Source organism: Eptatretus burgeri, chromosome 4 (assembly GCF_056783735.1).
Source record: "Eptatretus burgeri isolate ZD-2024b chromosome 4, Ebu_testis_v1, whole genome shotgun sequence".
NCBI lineage: Eukaryota > Metazoa > Chordata > Myxini > Myxiniformes > Myxinidae > Eptatretus > Eptatretus burgeri.
Genome location: NC_140964.1, coordinates 16904674 through 16923538, shown reverse-complemented (window position 1 = coordinate 16923538; position 18865 = coordinate 16904674). Strand labels below are relative to the sequence as shown.

The 18865-nt window shown below is 47.0% G+C and overlaps 1 protein-coding gene across 1 annotated transcript in view; it reads left to right on the top strand.

Moving 5' to 3' along the window:
- Positions 1 to 18865, top strand: part of LOC147027546 (uncharacterized) — a 78273-nt gene that overhangs the window by 59118 nt on the left and 290 nt on the right. The window contains exon 4 of the mRNA XM_085877069.1: positions 18718 to 18865. This exon is cut by the window's right edge and continues 290 nt beyond it. The gene's annotated coding sequence lies outside the window, so the exon portion shown is untranslated. The remainder of the gene's footprint in view (positions 1 to 18717) is intronic.

Below are 18865 nucleotides of genomic sequence, written 5' to 3'. Positions count from 1 at the left end.
ATACAACTGCGTATATGTTCAACACACACGTACTCACGTGCGCTGAAACGTTGTACGCAAACTATTTCAGACACTTTCAGAACATTGACTCAATATAAACACCTCACATGAAATCACTTTGGTTCCAAGTGTGATGAATAAATAATTCTGATGTTGATTTGTTACCAGGTTCAGCATCCTTTTTTGAATCATTGGGTATGCTCTCTTAAGTTCCATCTTGGCTGGTTTCTTGTCCTCAATTATTTTTCGCATTTCCATCGCCACTGACTTATCCGGATTCCTGGTGGCTTTAAAGGTCACACTCTCTTTCGCACCTTCCCTCTCACTCTCAGCTGCTACGGGCGCTGTCATCTGAATGTTTCCTCCCCATGCTCCCTGCGGAGGGAGGGGAGCTATCACCAGTAACATTTTCTGTACCTCTTTAAGGGTAGCTTGCACGTCCTTTAAACCCCCCTTTGGCCCACCTGCCAAAGATTTTCCAATCGACTAGTTTTCGAGTCGTTTTGTCTTTTTCTCTTTCTATTAATTCGCTTCTCAAGTTTTCAATTCTATCTCAGTGGAATCTCTGTTTTTCAGTCCATTCTGCCCACAACTTCACATCTTTTGAAGTACTTGACCCAAAGGTCTCATCATAAAATCGGCATTTGACCCTGAGGCGGGCGCATCGTCGTCCGCACCTTTTCGATGTTGATTCCCCATATCCGTACTTCTAAATCGCTCCGAGCACTCGTCAGGACTCCTCTTTTTTTACAGCGACTTCTTCAAACCCCTTGGAACCCGGCTCTCACAACCTTGGTAATAAAAATACCCTCGTTACTCGCCCTTGTGGCAATTCTTGCATCTTTCCGCCAACCCGTGACTCGGTATCTTATATGTCCTGCACAGTGCCCCGCGGTTTCCCGACCTGGCAGTTCCACAACTCTCTGTGAAACACCTCTGCCCTCCAACATGTGACTAGGTGCTTTTATCAAGACACAACAAGATGTTACCTGACTAAATGAATATTAAATCCCTTTGCCCTTTATGTGTCTTCAACAGCAAAGGACCATTTGATGGCCACCTGTTGCCCACGGTGAAGAATGAAAATAATTGTAAAAATGTTTAAGCCCACCTGGGATGTATTTAGGTATAAAATTGCATTTAGAACTGTCACGTGTGAATGTGTTAGAGTAAAAAAAAAAACCCGACCCATTAGTTTTCATTATGTTCAAAGGTGGGACATGTATGCATTGCCACACTCAGGGGATAGGCGAGGTAAACCGTAGTAAAGGGGATGACACTTAATATGTGCACAAGAGTTGGCATACTTGGGATGAGTCGAGTAAAGGGAGCGGGTAACATTACGGTTTTGGAAACTTACCCCAGGGGTAGAGTATACATGGACACAAAGGAGACCTGAGAATTAGTTATTTCATGAGTCGACCTGGCCCCTTGTCTAAGGGTTGTTCGGTTAGTTTGTCACATTAGTCTGTCTGACTCCTTGTCTCAGAGTTGTTCGGGTGGCATGCATTGGGTAAGTTTGTATTTCCCTTTGTGATGTCTCCGCCCCTCGCCACTCCTTTCAATCTTTCCTCCTTTACCCCATCAGTCCATTTCCTCCCCTTCTGTTCCTTTCAATCTTTCCTCCTCTACCCCACCAGTCTGTTTTCCTCCCCCCTGCTCTCTTCAACAATCCCTCCTTTACTCCATCGGTCTTACCTTCAACCCTGCTACCATCCCTTCATACCTCAGTCTGTCTGCATCCCTCTCCATGCCCACCCCATTCGTGCATTGTCTAATTGGATACATTTGGTCCATCTGTGGTCATTAATCCTCTGGGCCAATCTGATTACCTTCTCCGCATGGGACTGTGTCCATTCTCACATGCATGTTCGTGGCACGAAGTGCAACACCCTTCCCATACATAATAGAGTGCGGCACATCTTGCAGGCAGAATACAGTGGTGCACTGTACAATGAACACTTGTGCGTGAGGGAAGGAGCGGGGGCTCTCATCGTGGCCTTGGATGCGTGAACGGAGGGGCAGGGGCTGCGTTGAAAGTTCCCTCAGAAAGTGGCATTTTCCACAAACTGCCTCATGGACCCACCCCCATCAGATGCGCAACAATGAGAAGAAGGCTCGCACGATCCGAGATAGAGAAAGCGATTATGAAGAGGAAGTGGGCAGAGTCGCATCAGAGCTTGTCTTGTTAGGAGCAGAAAGCTCAGAGTGCAGAGGACAGGAAGAATAATCTGAGGAGCTGGTCCTCGTTGACACCAAAAAGCTTGCCTGGTGAGGGGCAGAATTGTGTGCAGAATGCGTGAAGAGAGGGATGGAGAAGTGCAGTGTGGAAAGCCCAGAACGCAGTTCGGTTCATGGTGAGCTGTTGGATATGGTGGCCCAGCAGAAACAGAGTTGCTTGTAGCAGGCATATCTGAGACGCCGGAGAGGACTTGTCTGCTGGGTATGGACACCTCAGGGATGCGGCTGCATGTCCCAACATGTTGCATCGCCACTGCCCATATTCTCCATCCTACCCCCCCCCCTCATGTTGGCTGTGGCATAGCGCGATTGAACTGTGTGACGTGAGGGAGAAAAGGATAAGCCCGATTTTTCTTTTTTTCCGTACTTTGCTTTACTTTTCTTCTCAAGTTCTTTTTCTTGTCTTCTTCGCCACTGATCGAATGTTGTCCATGTCTCTTCTGTCAATAAGATTGTATAAGAAAGAATGTGTTCGTTAAATCTGCTCTTTGGTGCCTTTTGCTTTCTTGCCAGGAGATACTTTTAAATGATTGCTTGTGTGTGTAAATAAATAATTGTTTGTTGTTATTACCAATCTGTCTTGGTTGTCTTTCCTTCATTGGTCTGACAGTGTACAAGTAGGGTTAGACGGGAAGATGCACCCCACATAATTTGTTCTGTTAGCCGGTGCTGCATCTTTCTGTTCCTCTCGGCAGAAGTTCACCAGGTGTGGCGCCGAGGTCATGGCTTCTTGTTATGTTACCGTGCCAATATAAATGTATCGTGGAAACATCGAAGCGTAGGCCGGTTGTCTAAATCAAGCGGCTACGGCTGTGTCAGAACTACAGCCCGTTGGACGATGGTGTTATCTGTGGCCGGTGGCCTCAGGACCAGGTGTTAAGGAGAAACCCGAGTGCTTTCGCTTGTGGTGAGCCCCGGTCCCCAAGTTGTAACAATATATAGCACAATATCTCCAAAGATTATTGATGGATTCCGACGAATTTGGTGGACAGCTTGAGAGTGCCACCAGGAAGAATCGATTTAGTTATAGTGAAGATCTGGATCCAGATCCGATAATTTCTTTCAGTGATTCTTCGCCATTAAGAGATGGGGACAAAAACTATGTGGAGCATATCTCAAAAGGTTGTGGACTAGTTATGAAAAAACTAGGTGGATGATGTTGGTTCGGTGACAAGAATAAGCCGATTCGATTTTGGTTAAGGTCCGGATTCAGATCTGACCTATCAGTAGGATACAAAATGTAAACAGTTCAGCCTGGCGGAGGTATGCGTTCCACCAACTGCTGTTCCGTTTCGCCAACTGTCACTCTCCCTGATTTTTCATTCATTTGTTTGTTTGTACATCAATCACTTACAGGTCACGATTTCAAACCGATCTTCATGAAATTTCACCACATGGGAGAGTTCGTCATAAGTAAGAAACTTATTGTTTTTGAGGTCAAAATGTCAACATTGGCCAAAAGTCAACAACTTTGTCAAGTTTATAAAATCCTTAATTCTCATCTGATTGACTAGAAATTTGAACAGGATTTGCATATTATGTCACTGAATTAAACATTCAACCACCAATTATTTTTGAGGTCAAATAGGCCAAATGGTAAACCTCGGCTGAATTTCTAAAATTGTCATTTTTCATCTGATTGACTTCAAATTTGAAGAGGATTTAATATTTCAGGTCATTGAATTCAACAAACAATTATTTTTGGGGTCAACATCAACCAAAATGTCAATAACTTAGGTGAAATTTGAACAATATTTGCATATCAGGTCACTGAATTCAACCACAAATTATTTTTGAGGTCAATGTAGGCCAAAAAGTTAACGGAGGCCAAATTTTCTAAAATTGTTAATTTTCATCCGATTGTCTTTAAATTTCTTGAGGATTTGCATATTTGGTCATTGAATTGAACCACCAATTATTTTAAAGGTCAAGTTTGTTTTATGGATTTCGCAACTATCGTGCTATGTGTGACATCTTTCTTGATTGTTTATTTGTCTGCCGATCAACCGCCTTCAGGCCACTATTTTAAACCGATGTTCACAAAACTTCACCAACTGTTAGAGTTCGTCGTGAGGAAGAAGCTTTTTGTGTTGTAGGTCAAAAGGTCAACAACTTTGTCAGATTTTCATCTGATTGACTTGAAATTTGAACAGGATTTGCATATCAATCAGGTCACTGAATTCAACCATCAATTATTTCTGAGGTCAACATTTGTCTGTCTCATTTGACTTTTGAGGGTTTGACTTTTGAGAGACTTCTCTTCTGGTTGTTCGCACCTGGTTGTGAAAGTTCCTTGGCCAGAACAAGATAGGCATTTTTCTGCGTTGTTTTGTGTATTTTGCTACCTCGATTTGTGTCAGGGTTTGTGGGATTGTACTTATAAAAGTTAAAGTTGTGTTTATAACAGATTAGCGGGTATTTCTGTTTGTTTAGTGAAAGAGGCAGGGGGAGGCCGAGTGTTAAGTTTAGCACGAGTCAGTTGGGGCCTTGGGAATATGGTGCCAAAAAAGGGTGGAAATAGAGACCAAGGAAAAATGAAGAAGAGTACATAAAATGTTCTAGATGCTCAATGTGGTCCACATCAAGAATACGGGCAGCAGAGAGTACTCACTTGCAGGAAGTGTGAAGAAATAGTCCACTTGAGGATAGTTAATACAAGGTTGAAGGAACGGTTATGGTTGTGGTGATGGTGTAGCGGCAGCAGGCAGTGGTGATGGTGTAGCGGCAGCAGGCAGTGGTGATGGTGTAGCGGCAGCAGGCAGTGGTGATGGTGTAGCGGGAGCAGGCAGTGGTGATGGTGCAGCATGCAGTGGTGATTGTGCAATGGCAGCACGCAGTGGTGATTGTGCAACGGCAGCACGCAGTGGTGATGGTGCCATGGCAGCAGGCATTGGTGATGGTGCAGCGAGAGCAGGCAGTAGTGATGGTGCAGCGGGAGCAGGCAGTGGTGATGGTGCAGCGGGAGCAGGCAGCGGTGATGGTGCAGCAGGCAGCGGTGATGGTGCAGCGGCAGCACGCAGCGGTGATGGTGCAGCGGCAGCACGCAGCGGTGATGGTGCAGCAGCAGCACGCAGCGGTGATGGTGCAGCAGCAGCACGCAGCGGTGATGGTGCAGCAGCAGCACGCGGCGGTGATGGTGCAGCAGCAGCACGCGGCGGTGATGGTGCAGCGGCAGCACGCGGCGGTGATGGTGCAGCGGCAGCACGCGGCGGTGATGGTGCAGCGGCAGCACGCGGCGGTGACGGTGCAGCGGCAGCACGCGGCGGTGACGGTGCAGCGGCAGCACGCGGCGGTGACGGTGCAGCGGCAGCACGCGGCGGTGACGGTGGAGCGGCAGCACGCGGCGGTGACGGTGGAGCGGCAGCACGCGGCGGTGACGGTGCAGCGGCAGCACGTGGAGGTGACGGTGCAGCGGCAGCACGCGGCGGTGATGGTGCAGCGGCAGCACGCGGCGGTGACGGTGCAGCGGCAGCACGCGGCGGTGACGGTGCAGCGGCAGCACGCGGCGGTGACGGTGCAGCGGCAGCACGCGGCGGTGACGGTGCAGCGGCAGCACGTGGAGGTGACGGTGCAGCGGCAGCACGCAGCGGGGATGGTGCAGCGGCAGCACGCAGCGGTGATGGTGCAGCGGCAGCACGCAGCGGTGATGGTGCAGAGGCAGCAGGCATTGGTGATGGTGCAGCGGCAGCAGGCATTGGTGATGGTGCAGCGGGAGCAGGCAGTGGTGATTGTGCAGCGGCAGCACGCAGTTGTGATTGTGCAGCGGCAGCACGCAGTGGTGATGGTGCAGCGGGAGCAGGCAGTGGTGAGGCAGCGAGTTCAGGCAGTGGTGAGGCAGTGAGTTCAGGCAGTGGTGAGGCAGCGAGTTCAGGCAGTGGTGAGGCAGCGAGTTCAGGCAGTGGTGAGGCAGCGAGTTCAGGCAGTGGTGAGGCAGTGAGTTCAGGCAGTGGTGAGGCAGCGAGTTCAGGCAGTGGTGAGGCAGCGAGTTCAGGCAGTGGTGAGGCAGCGAGTTCAGGCAGTGGTGAGGCAGCGAGTTCAGGCAGTGGTGAGGCAGCGAGTTCAGGCAGTGGTGAGGCAGAGAGTTCAGGCAGTGGTGAGGCAGAGAGTTCAGGCAGTGGTGAGGCAGAGAGTTCAGGCAGTGGTGAGGCAGAGAGTTCAGGCAGTGGTGAGGCAGCGAGTACTGACAGTGGTAACGGCGTAGACAGTGGAGAAGGTGCAGTGAGTGCAGGCAGTGTCGAGGATGCAGGCAGTGGTGAAGGTACAGCAATTGAGATTGGTAGGAATGAAGTCTGGGAGACCGTTTTTGTCGGTGAGGAGACTATGAAATATTGTAGCGGTCCGTCTATTGTAGGGACTGCCTTGGTTTACTCGCCGGACTCACCGTAATCGCAGGCCTTCGCACACGAATAAACTTCGTGACGTGGCAGATCGCTAATCGACCGCGGACGCCAATAAGTTATCGACTTAGGTTCCTCCGTCTGATAAACTGTTTACCTAAGGGTCCCATGACCTCTTTACTGGGGAATGTGCCCTCGGTACGTACTTGTGTTAACCAGATTACTTACCTGATCAGGTGCAGCTGAGCAAAATTGCCAAGTATGTACTGGCTATGAAGCGAATCTGAGGGGAATAACGTCCCAGAGGGTAAACGACCTCTCAATACCTGCTGCGGTCAGCAGACCAACATGCCCAGAATTCTTCGGGAGAGGTAGGTGGTAGGAATACTGGGTGTGTCCAGAGTGTGGGAGTGTGGTGTAGTGCAATGTGGGGATGCAGCGTCGTGCAAGAGGAACATGTGGGGGATGCAGCGTCGTGCAAGAGGAAAATGTGAATGCAGGTCAGTTTGTTCGCTCCTTCGGGTTCTGCCCCGTAAAAGGACAGTCGGGCTTCGCCCACGTTGATGTTCTTTTATGCATACACAGCAGACGAGATAGAGTAATATAGATGAAACAAAAAGATGCGTAAGAAGAAAGTTCCGATCCGATCTGTGTGAATATCCGTGTGTGTAAATGTCTGTACATACTGAGGATCGCTCAAGCGGAGCGTTCCTACCTCATGGCAGTATTGTGCAATTACCCCCTCTCCCCCCCCCCCCCGCCACGAACAGCAGCAGCGACAATGAGCAGGGGGAACCGGATGAACTCATGCAGGCAAGCAAGCTGACCGACTGACCCATTAGCAAGCTGACTGAAAAAGTGACTGACCCAAAAGAGGGCGAACTGATTCCGCTCTGCCATTTTTATGGGCCTGGACGAAGGGAGAGGGCGAGAACACTATCACTCGATGCTGCAGGCAAATCCCGCTTCTCTCTTTGGCCACAGTGGTCATAGCTCTGCCCCTAATGCTTTGGAGCCGGAAAATGGGTCAGTTACTTGCAAACCTACACACAGTTCGGAGGTCTGAGCTTTACATGGGGGCCACGGTCTTCGGACACGTGCCCCGGCCCTGAACATGCATGCTCTTCATTCTAACATGGAATTGTGCAGCGGAATTCTCTCGCTACCCATAGGTCCCGAGATAAACTGCAGCGCTCGTTCGCTTCTCACGTTATGCCTTGAAGCAGCTCGACCCGCATCCCCTCCAGGTTCCTTGATGATGTGGTGCAGATTTGACAACCATGGGGCAGTTGCAGCGGTTATAGCATCTGGTCTTGGCATCTGGTGAGAGGTGTGGTTATGCAGTGTTGGTAAGCGAGTGATGATCGCCACATGGCGTCCATAGTGAAGCCCGAGTGCCACGTGGTGCTTGTAATGAAATGGGTGAATAAAAGTCGCGGGTTGGTGTGGGTTGTTGTGAGGGTATTATTATTATTATTATTATTATTATTATTATTATAACTTGCAAATATCACCCGTCGATTTGCTAATGGTAATGCCAAAGGGGGGAGGGAGAAAAAGAGGGGGGGAGAGGGAGATAGTGGTGGGGAGGTGGTAGAGAGGGGTGGCGGAGAGGGAGAGAGGATATGGGGAGGTGGCTACTGCACTGTATTGGGGCTGGGTAGAGCAACGATGGGAGAAAGAGAGAGATGGGGGTAGGGGAGTTAGCCAAAAGAAAATGTTATGCTTTATGAACAACACACAAGCGCATGCACACATACACATGCATACATACATGCACGCACACGTGCACACACACGCACACACACACACACACACACACACACACACACACACACACACACACACACACACACACACACACACACACACACACACACACACACACACACACACGCTTGGCCGACAGCAATTTTTCGGGAATCGGCAGGCTGGAGTCAGTGCGATTATCAACTACAGCAATTACTGTAAACAACCTCGAAACCTTGAGTAACTTCCAACGAAAAACAACAGCATTTATATCGATGTTTTAGGGGTATGCTCCAAATATTATTCATTATAAACAGCTGCGTGTGGATGGGTGGAAAAAAATTTGTCTCGGTAATTTAGAAAACAACTAAATGTGGCAAACGGCTCGGAAATCAGGTGTTATTTCAGAGAACCATTTGCGCAGGGTGATGGAGCATGAACCAATTGCTCAGGGTGACGGAGCACGAACCACTCGCTCAGATTGACGGAGCACGAACCACTCGCTCAGATTGACGGAGCACGAACCACTCGCACAAGATGACGGACCATAAACCACTCGCTCTGAATGACGTGGCGCAGCAAAAGCGTCCGCAGAGAGTGAACGATTCATTCAGAATGACGTGCTATCGACAAAGGGTGCTCAGCAAGTGGCTTAAGCACCCATGCAAGCACTCCAACTAAATAAATGGTTGATATGGTTGGTCACTGCATACCATAAAGGATACCTTTAACTTTACAGCCCATCTTCACAGCGCACGCAGCATCTAAATAAAATGAATTGATGAAATAAAATGACTATCCACCAAAGAGTTTCAGCTTCATGCAGAACAACGCTGGAGATATCGCAAAGTTCAACTGCCCGTGAAATAAACCTTGCAGAAAATCCACCATTTTACCTTCTCATCATGTGGTACATTGTTTGCGGTCCGCACAAACGTGATCATTTGATGTTTTTTTGTTTTTTTTTTAAACCAGATTTGCTTTCATTCCCTGTCGAGCACATCGCGAAACATCCAAAAATACAGACACATCTGGCAGATGCTATGGATCGGCAGTCCCTCTGGAGGACAGGGCATGAGGTCTTGCAGTGAATGCATTAAATCATGTAGCTCAATGAAGCTGGTTAATTTGTTCACTCAATATAATTCTCCAAACAGTTGAAAAAGAGTAATGCTTTGGAAATCACACATTTTCTTGTGTATGTATGGAGGAGAGAATAGTCTTGCTCGCTTGAAGTAAATAGGTATATCGGCTTAGTTATTTAGACTCGATATTTCGATAAATTATCAGATTTCACAACAGATTTTGACACTTCTTTAGTTCGGACGATATTCGATCTTAAAAAGTGAAATAATATTTCGATGATATACTTTAATTAGCCTGTGGGAGTAGATCGTGGAAAATTGTGTCATGTAATGCATGAAATCGCTCCAAGCTTCTAATTTGAAAATTTATAGGACTTTCAAAAGCGATGTATGCAGCGATCTGAAGCTATGATGAACAGGTATTCGATATGAGTGAGGAAAGTGAAAAGTAAACTTTGTCATGAAGAAATTGCTGTGGCCTGTTCCAAGTCATTGGAAGGCTGAGCAGGTCAAAAAACTTCAGACCCCAGCCAGGTTACCCAGGAAACGCCTTAAGACTTCAGACAGTGAGGTGGCCGAGGATCGCCTGATGAAAGATATAATTAAATAAGGCTGTTAATTATCTTCAAAGGGGGTGTTTTAATTACCCAACCACCCAATTTTTACTCTTGCACCTTCTTGGAGTTTTTTGAGTGTGCATGCAAAGTTTCAGGGTGCTGGGTTTTATGGTTTTGGAGTTATGGAGGACACACGCACGCACGCACGCACACTGCCTTTTATTAATATAGATCATTATTATTTTTTATATGCAATGTCAAGGCTCGTTTAAGAGCTAACACACAGAACATATAACAAGGGGAGCAGGAGACAAGAGGGATGGGAGAGGGAAGCACAAACCAGTGGGGGATAGACACATGAGATCTGTGGAAGGGAGAGGGATGGGGTGGTGTACACGGGGTAAACACGATGGACACTACAGGGACTTTCAGGAAGGAAAGCAGGGAATTTGAAGGAGGTGAGTTTGGGGTGGATTAATGGGGGTAGAAAATATCATGGTTTTGGTTGGGGGAAGATAAGAGATGGTGGTGAACAACTGCTTTGAAGACCTGGAGGGAAGAGTGGGATTGAAGAGTGTGCTGGAGTTTGTTCCAAAGGCAGAAAAAAAGAGGAATGAAAGAATGAAGGTGAGCAGTGATTCTTGATTTTGGTAGTTTTAACAGAAGGGGGTTGCTGGTGGACCTAAAGTGCCCTGTGGAAATACGAGCGGGACAGATAGCATACAGAGCAGGGAGAGCGGGGTGGCGGGAGGAGGGGGGGGGGAGGTCGGAGAAGAGACGGGAGAAGACAGAAATACCACCGACCTGCCTGCGGTGAGAGAGTGAGAGACCCAAAGATTCAGTATCATCGCATTGGTTACCAATGATCTGAATTGCGTTGGTTTCCACAGCGTGAAGCCGAGAAAGGTGAAAGACGGGATCACCAGCTAAGAGGGGAGAGCAGCCCTCCATCAGGCTGTGGATGAAAACCTTTTACGTGGTTAGGAGCTCAGGTGTGCCAAGGAAGGACTTTGTACGACGGAGGATGCCCAACCGGTGACTGGCTTTGGAGGGCAGCTTGGAGATGTGGCTTTCCCAGGAAAGATCATGGCAGATAGTGAGGCCCAAAAGTTTGAATGAAAGGACTTCTTCAAGAGGATTGCTGAGAAAGTAGATTGGGGGGGAGGAGGGGGTGGGTGGTTGTGCAGATAGTCCTTTTGGTTGTGGTGAACCAGTTGTATGAAGTAGTTGTGGTGAACGTGGTAAGGTTTGGTGAGCAAGGTGAAGTCTGAGGTGAGGGGGCAGTTGAGAATTGGCGTGCACACTCCAAAGGAACGATGTACAGTGCATGTTGGCAGGAAGCACTTGTAGACACCTGTTGTGTGTTGCTCATTCTTATTTGCGTGGCGTGCGTGCTTGCATGATTCGTGTAACGGAAGAGAAAAGGTCAAAGGTTCAAGTGAAGAGACATGAAATATCAAAGATTTAATGACACGAGTCCCATGCAACGCATCTTTCCCCTTTTATCCACGAGACAAATGGAAGGATGCCTGGTGTTGGCTTCATGGTTAGAGTGGTGAGCTTGGGATCCTAGAGTCCTGGGTTCAAATCCCACTTGGTTGTTGAATTAATATTAGGTGGGGTTGACTCTGCCTGTCGTCCTTCCGAGGTCAGCAAAATGAGTGCCAGCTTGCTGGTATCCTGTGTTGGAGTAGCGACCCATCCAGGATTGTGCCCAATAGCCATGGAGACTGCTGAGGCAGCACCAACGCTCTGCACAGAAGATGGTCCCAATGGATGGATGGACATATGTGAAGTAAATAAATTATGTACATTAAATAATTTCTGGATCTGGTGAATTTCGAGTCCCCATTTTGGAAGACTCTACGTGCAGCATGTAACTCAAGATGTTCAAATGTCATACATTTCTTTGCTCGTGAGTTTCCTCCGGGTGACCTATTCGTCTATATTATAAAGCAGGAGCGTCTCTCTGTGTGTTCGTCTCCAAACTAATCCCTCAGTTTTGGGGCTTGCCTCGTCAAACTTGCTTGCCTAAGATTGGTGGGAGGTTTTATAAATACCTCAATACAATTATAATTTTGAGTTTCAATTGGTACGAAACTGCTCCTAATCCAGATACAACGTCAGAATGATGTTTATCTTAGTTGACCTCACGAGTGTTTGTTATATTATATTTTGTTATATTAATGGTATAGTATTAATTTGTGACTGGAATTATGCTGTTTGGAATGAAAATAAAGAGAGATTGAGTTTAAATGAGAATCAGGAAATAATACGAGTGTTTCCACCAGTGACATTCGCGGATTCGGCATTTGCATATTCATCATTGTGACGTCATTAAAATACTTTGTTTACTTTATGAGCGTTCGCAACAAGGTATTTTGTTAAGTTGATGTTATCGTATTAATTTGTGATTGGATTGATGCTGTTTGAATGAAAATATTGAGAGGTTGAGTTTAAAGCATAATGAGGAAATTATGTGAGGGGTTGGTTCCACCTGTGACATTCATGGATTCGGCATTTGTAGTTTCACCATTTTTGCCAAAGTCCTTCACGAATCGGCTGTCCACCCCTGTTGTGCATAGCACCGGTACCTGGCTCGTCAAATATATTTTGCTTTGAAACTCACAAAGAGAAACCATATAACCATTATAAAGAATACCCGAATCATATAAAACAACCTATATATTTGCTGTGAGTTTTTAACAGAGTTCTCTCAGCTAAATAATTCCTTATTTCACATATTTAAGTTTAAACAACTCATCCTCATGTGTACCACGGTTAGGGTTAGTTGGAGTAGCGACCCATCCAGGATTGAATTGCTTGAATTTTTGATAAGGGGTCATATCCCCTATGAATGCTCAGGGATGCAATGTGTATTTCTTGCATTTTTAATTCTTAGGTAATAGCTCACCCCCTCCACCCTGACTATACACACACACACACACACCTGTAGTTCCTGATTCACCTTTGTTTCAGCTTTCCAATGATGATGAATTTGAGGCTCTGAGATTTCCATTGGATCATCTATTTGTAGAAGGGGTTTTTGCAGCTCCAATGCAAGCCTTAACATCGGAGAAATTACCTTTAATTACAACATGACGTTGTCCCAACGTTTCGTTTAAGAAGTCGATGACCTTCTATTTTGTCAACTAATTTCACCTTTCCTGCTCCTGAGAGTCACTCGGGAAGCAACGCTACAAAAAAGTCAGACACCTCCCCTGTATCAACATTACAATCACTTGTGTGTCAGGTACTGGTCCCTCATCTATATCATTGTCACCACGGTATTTTTGTTGCATCTGTATGGAGACAACTATCCTGTCGCTATTGTCTACTTTGGATTTATCAGTCTCTTTATCATCATCCTTCATTGTAATGAGGGGTGAGGCACAGTCATTGTTGTCACTCGACATCCTCGACTGCTCTTTGTCACATGATAAAAGGTATCCGCCATCACTCACAAAGGTACACTCAGCAGCATTCCGATTCTCTTCAACATCAGCAAGAGGCAAAGTCCGACCCTCAACTATTGCATCACTATTTTTCTCATCTTTTGAAGGATCATCAAGGTGGTCTGTAATACAATGTCTGGACTAGAATAATTTTATTTCCTTTGTCTTCATGCTCGACGCTCAAAAGAGTTTCAAAATCCTCCTTGACTCAGTCTCCATCATCTGAACCTCATCACAGACCCTTTGGTCTCGAGGTTGCAGCCTCTCTTCCATGACTGGTTTGCTCCGCTACCATACTAACCTCGTCACCACCACAACAATTACCCTGCATCCTGGTATTCTGGCATTGATGTATCGTAAAATACTCCAAGAATGAGGAATTCAATATTCTCCAACAGTTTTAATCAACCGAACATCAAAAAAGTACCAAACCTTTGCACTCTCACCCAGAACTCTTTCTCTCATCGCCCCCTCGAGCATCCAATCCATGCACAACACCACTGGCGTGGACCTCCGCATTGTAACCAACTCATCCACAGGGTCTTTCAAGCTCTTTACAGAGGATGCCGACTCAACTGCTGTAACGTAACTCTTCACATCAGGACAACACTGTCTCATGTGTCCATGTGCCCCACATCCATAGCAAATAAAAGTCTCGGTTGCTCCGGATATCCTGCATTCAAGATCGTCCATTTTAATGTTATAGATGTTTGGCTGTTTCACCCCCTCTTTCAGTACGACAAAACAAACGTCAAAACGACTCCGAATGCTTCAATATACCATATCTGGCACATAGAGGAACCTTGATCATTTGTGAAACAGTACCATGCTCCCCTAACTTATGGAGGATTTCTTCATTGCCCAGAAAGGACAGAATGTTATTCAGAATTACTTTAACAGCCGGCGTATCCATGGACGAGACCAGAACAAACCGGTTGTTTCCCAACATCAGCCCATTCTGCACAACGATGTCTACAACACTTACTTGCAACACAAAAACCACCACTTTGTGATGCATCTGATATGCACCACGAATGTTTCATCGATCAAATTCCCGATCAAAAGAGGAACTTCGTCCATTTGTACATATGCCTGCGGGATGAGGTGTGCAGCCCATGCTTATGTGATAAAACATCATCAGTTACACAATCGGCAGTCCTTTGACTATTTCCATTCGTCACAGCTCAAAAGGAAAAACAAGCAAAATAGTAAATAGATTTATGCAAGACAAAATATACGAAAATTAATTAAATAAAAGATAAATTCATAACCAAGCACGATATACACCACGTTATAAGAAAACGTGGTTAGCCCTTACCGTGTGTGAGTGAGAGAGACAGAGACAGAGACAGAGAGACTCTCACACAGTTTGATAGACAAAACAAGGAGAGGGACACCAAAGTTCAAAAGACAACAAGAAAGAGAACTGATAGAACTGGGGAAAAAAACAGATACAGCACGTACTGCAAAGAGCACTGAGGAGTGTCTCGAGATTGCACATGTGTGCCAATTTTGAGCACAGCTGTGGAAAGTGGGAGGAGAGAAAGAGAAGGAAGATAAAATGAAATAACACAAAATAAAAGGAGGAAAATCAGAGAGAGAAAAAGGACTGAAAAGCTGCAAGAGATGGAAGGTGCTCTTTGATCCTACGGGAAGGCAACATCCCGATGATGAAAATCGAAAAAAAAACATTCTCAGAGTCCAGGTTGCTGGTGTATTGCTGTTACAAAAGTATATAGACGGTGATGTCACTGTAATGTTGTGATTACTAGATTACTGTAATCTGGGAAAGAAATAGCACATTACAAGCAAATATAATATTATATAAGTGTTAACGAGTGAAGGCCACTCAATGCGGCAGATTGCAGCCTGACCCCATGCTTTGGCAGGACCTACATTGCAAGACTAAGGAGGATACGCTAAACTGGCACTGTGTTGACAATATAAGAGATTGAGGAAGAAAGGCCAAACTCTCCAAAAGTGATGTGAAGTACCTCAGGGTATGTTACTTGTGTGATAAACAATGAACCAGTAAAGATCTTGCAAATTACCTTCTTGATGTACGGGTTCAACAACAGCGAGAGACACATTCGTGCAAAGTGGTCTCAATGGACGCGTTACGCCAGGAATGAGAGCACGCGCAGGAGCAGCGCGTCGCTGCATCCACTTTCCACCAGCACTCCAGGGGCATCCATCTGGCATTCCCCCAGGCCGATGCCTGGCCCATCCCCATCTCTGAGATACTGATCAACCTGCTGCAACCACGAGGTACGTGGTTGGCCCATTGGCCTCATCCACTCACGAGGCTCCCTCGCTGAGAGAATCTGGTGAGCAGGATCACTGTCATGAAAATGAGCCACATGTCCATACAGCCACAGCTGACACTCACAGACTGTGCAGGTAACAAATCTCATCTGAGTCTCTCTCAGCAACCGCTCGTTGGACACAAACTCTGATCAGCGATAGCCAAGGATTCTCCGAAGAGACCTGGTACCAAAGGAATTAAGTCTCCGTCTCATATCCCCGGTCAGAGTCCAAGTCTCACATCTGGAGAGCAAGACTGGAAGCACCAAGGCCCTGAAGACTCAAATGTTCGTCGTCTTGCACAGGTACCGACAGCACCACACCCCATGATTCAGTGAATCCATACTTCCCCAGGCCCGACCGAGACGTATATTGATCTCTGTCTCACATCCAACAGAGACATGAATATCACTGCCAAGGAAAGTGAATTTCTCCATGACCTCAACATCCTCACCACAAACAGGTACAGACAAGATAGCAGCATCCAAGACAAGATGTCAATGAAAGCCTGGATATTAGTTTTTGACCCAGGAAACTCGTAATCCCAGCAGCTCTGACTCCTCATTCAGCATCACGAGGGTCCCAAAAGGATATCAAGAGTCTTCGCAAAGATGACTGCATCATCTGCGAAATCAAGGTCAATGATCTTGACATTCCCAAACGATGCTCTGCAGCTTGATCTCTCTGACATACTCATCAGAATCCAGTCCATACAAATGCAGAAAAGTGTGGGGGCCAACACACACGCCTGACAAACTCCAGTACCAACTGGAAATAAGTCGGACTTTGTATCACCACATCTCACAGCACTTTCTGTACCAGAGAATAGTTCAGACATCAGATTGATCAGTTTTGGTGACACCCCACGAAGACCAAGAATCCTCCAGAGGTCATCCCGATTCACTGAATCAAACGCCTTGCAGAGATCAACATAGGCTGCAAGCACCCCTGCCGAAACTCTCGTCTGCATTCAGTGAGGGCCCGAAGGGCAAGGATACGGTCAATCGTTGACCTCTTTGGTGTAAAGCCTGACTGCTCTGGACGCTGGTGCTCAAGCAGATGATGGCAAACCCTATCAAGAATTATCCGAGTGAAGACCTTGCCCGGCACTGAGAGCAGCGTCACCCCTCGGAAGTTGTTGCAGTCCTGGTGATCACCCTTCCCTTTGCAGAAAGGGACAACAAGGCCTCTCTTCCAGTCAGTTGGGATGGTGCCTGCATTCCAGGCAGAGCACAGAACTGTATGCAATGACATGAGCACAACATTTCCACCAGCCTTGAGAAATTCAGCATGGATACCACAGATCCCAGAAGTTTCACCCCATTTCATGCGGTTCACCGTAGCCTGTGTTTCCAAAAACGAAGGGGGAACATAGTTGATTGGAGGGTCAGCAATATGGATAGTAACACCCCTGATATTCAACTCAACAGCTGGTAGATCAGCCTGATATAGCGACTCAAAGAAACCAGCTCACCGGGCCTTCACTTCGGACTCCTCTGTCAAGAGGCCACCACCCTCCGCTCCAACTGCAGTGTACCACGGGACAGGCTTGGAGGAACGCAATGCGCAAATTCCCCTGCAAGCAGGATGGGAATCACTTGACCACAGGTGAAACTCCACCACGTCACAAATTCCTTGCACATCGGCCTCCTTGTCCACCCTCAGCGCACGTACAGTTTTAGGCCTCAACTCATTGAACATCTCAGCTCTGCCATTAAGCCTGGCCCTGCGACTCTGGTCAATGGTATCCAGTGTCCCTTGAGACAAAATTCCTCTTCGCCTTTCGGTGATTTCCAAGACATCCACCGGCAGCATCAAGGACAGTGGTCTTGAAGGCACTCCACAACTCTTTGGGATTCGCCAAAGCATCTGGACTCCTCAAATCCCCCACTCAGCCTGTTCGCAAACTCCTCAGGTATCCTCTCATCCATGAGCTTGCAAACATCCAGTCTCGGCTGGGATGGTACCATTCTCCCAGATTTAATCTGCAACTTCAGAGTTGCTACCACAAGCCTGTGGTTGGTATTGAGGAACTGAGCACTCCGGTCGACCCTGCAGTTCCAGATCATCCTCCAGCAACCATCAACCATCAACGAGCACATAGTCAATATCCTTTGCCACACCACCAGCATTGGAATACCAAGTCCAGCAATGAGTCTGTCGTAGCTGAAACCATGAACCAACCACCCGAAGTCCATGACTTCTTGCAATGGCAAGGAACTTGGTGGTATACTGGTTCACACTTCCAGACTCATGGGGAACAACACATGTCTCATAACCATCCCTATTAGTTCAAGTCAATGCACTGAAATCCCCCAAGATGAATAAAGTATCTCACCTGGGGAACTGATCAACCACAGACTCGAGCATGGCAGAGAATGCCTCCTTCACAGCGAGATTACTTGCCTCAGTCGGAGCATATACAAAGACTAGGTACATGACACCTTCGGAACGACGAATCCTCAGTCTCATAATCCGCTCGTTGACTGATGTTACTTAAATTATCATGCGAGTCAGCTTCTTGGATACAGATACAGAAATTATTTGGGTGTGGTAACCATCAGAGCGACCAGACCAGGAATAGGTGTAACCACTCGCCATGATCTCACCATTATCTGTTCGCCAAACCTCAGAGAGTGCTGAAAATACCGATGTTCAAATGCTGGAGCTCAGATGATAGCAGACAGGTGATCGTGCTCTCAAGGATAGGATGTTCCAAGCACCCACCCGAAGGAATTGCCTCAGGTTAGCCCAAGGAGACCGCCGTCTGGTGGAAGACACTTCAGCATCATCCCGACACACACCACCACAATCTGACCCAGGAAGGTTACCGTGTGCTTTTCCTCCTATCATCAAAGAATGGGGGTCCCGAAGGCTTTGCCTAAATCCCATTATCTGGTGAGCTGTCCTGCGAAGGGCAGCGACACAGGAGGTACTCCTACGGAATGGCTTTCAGTGTTCTTTTATTTGCGTTTTTTGTGTTTTGCAGAATGAAGTGTTTTACGGTGGCCATAGTGCAAATCCTCCTACAAAAAGGTAACCTAACCGTAGGAGGATGCCCGCAGATACAGTTGGGTACCAGATATGGATAGCGGTTGGCTCACAAGTCGCAACTCTGCTCTCGTCATCAGAGAAGT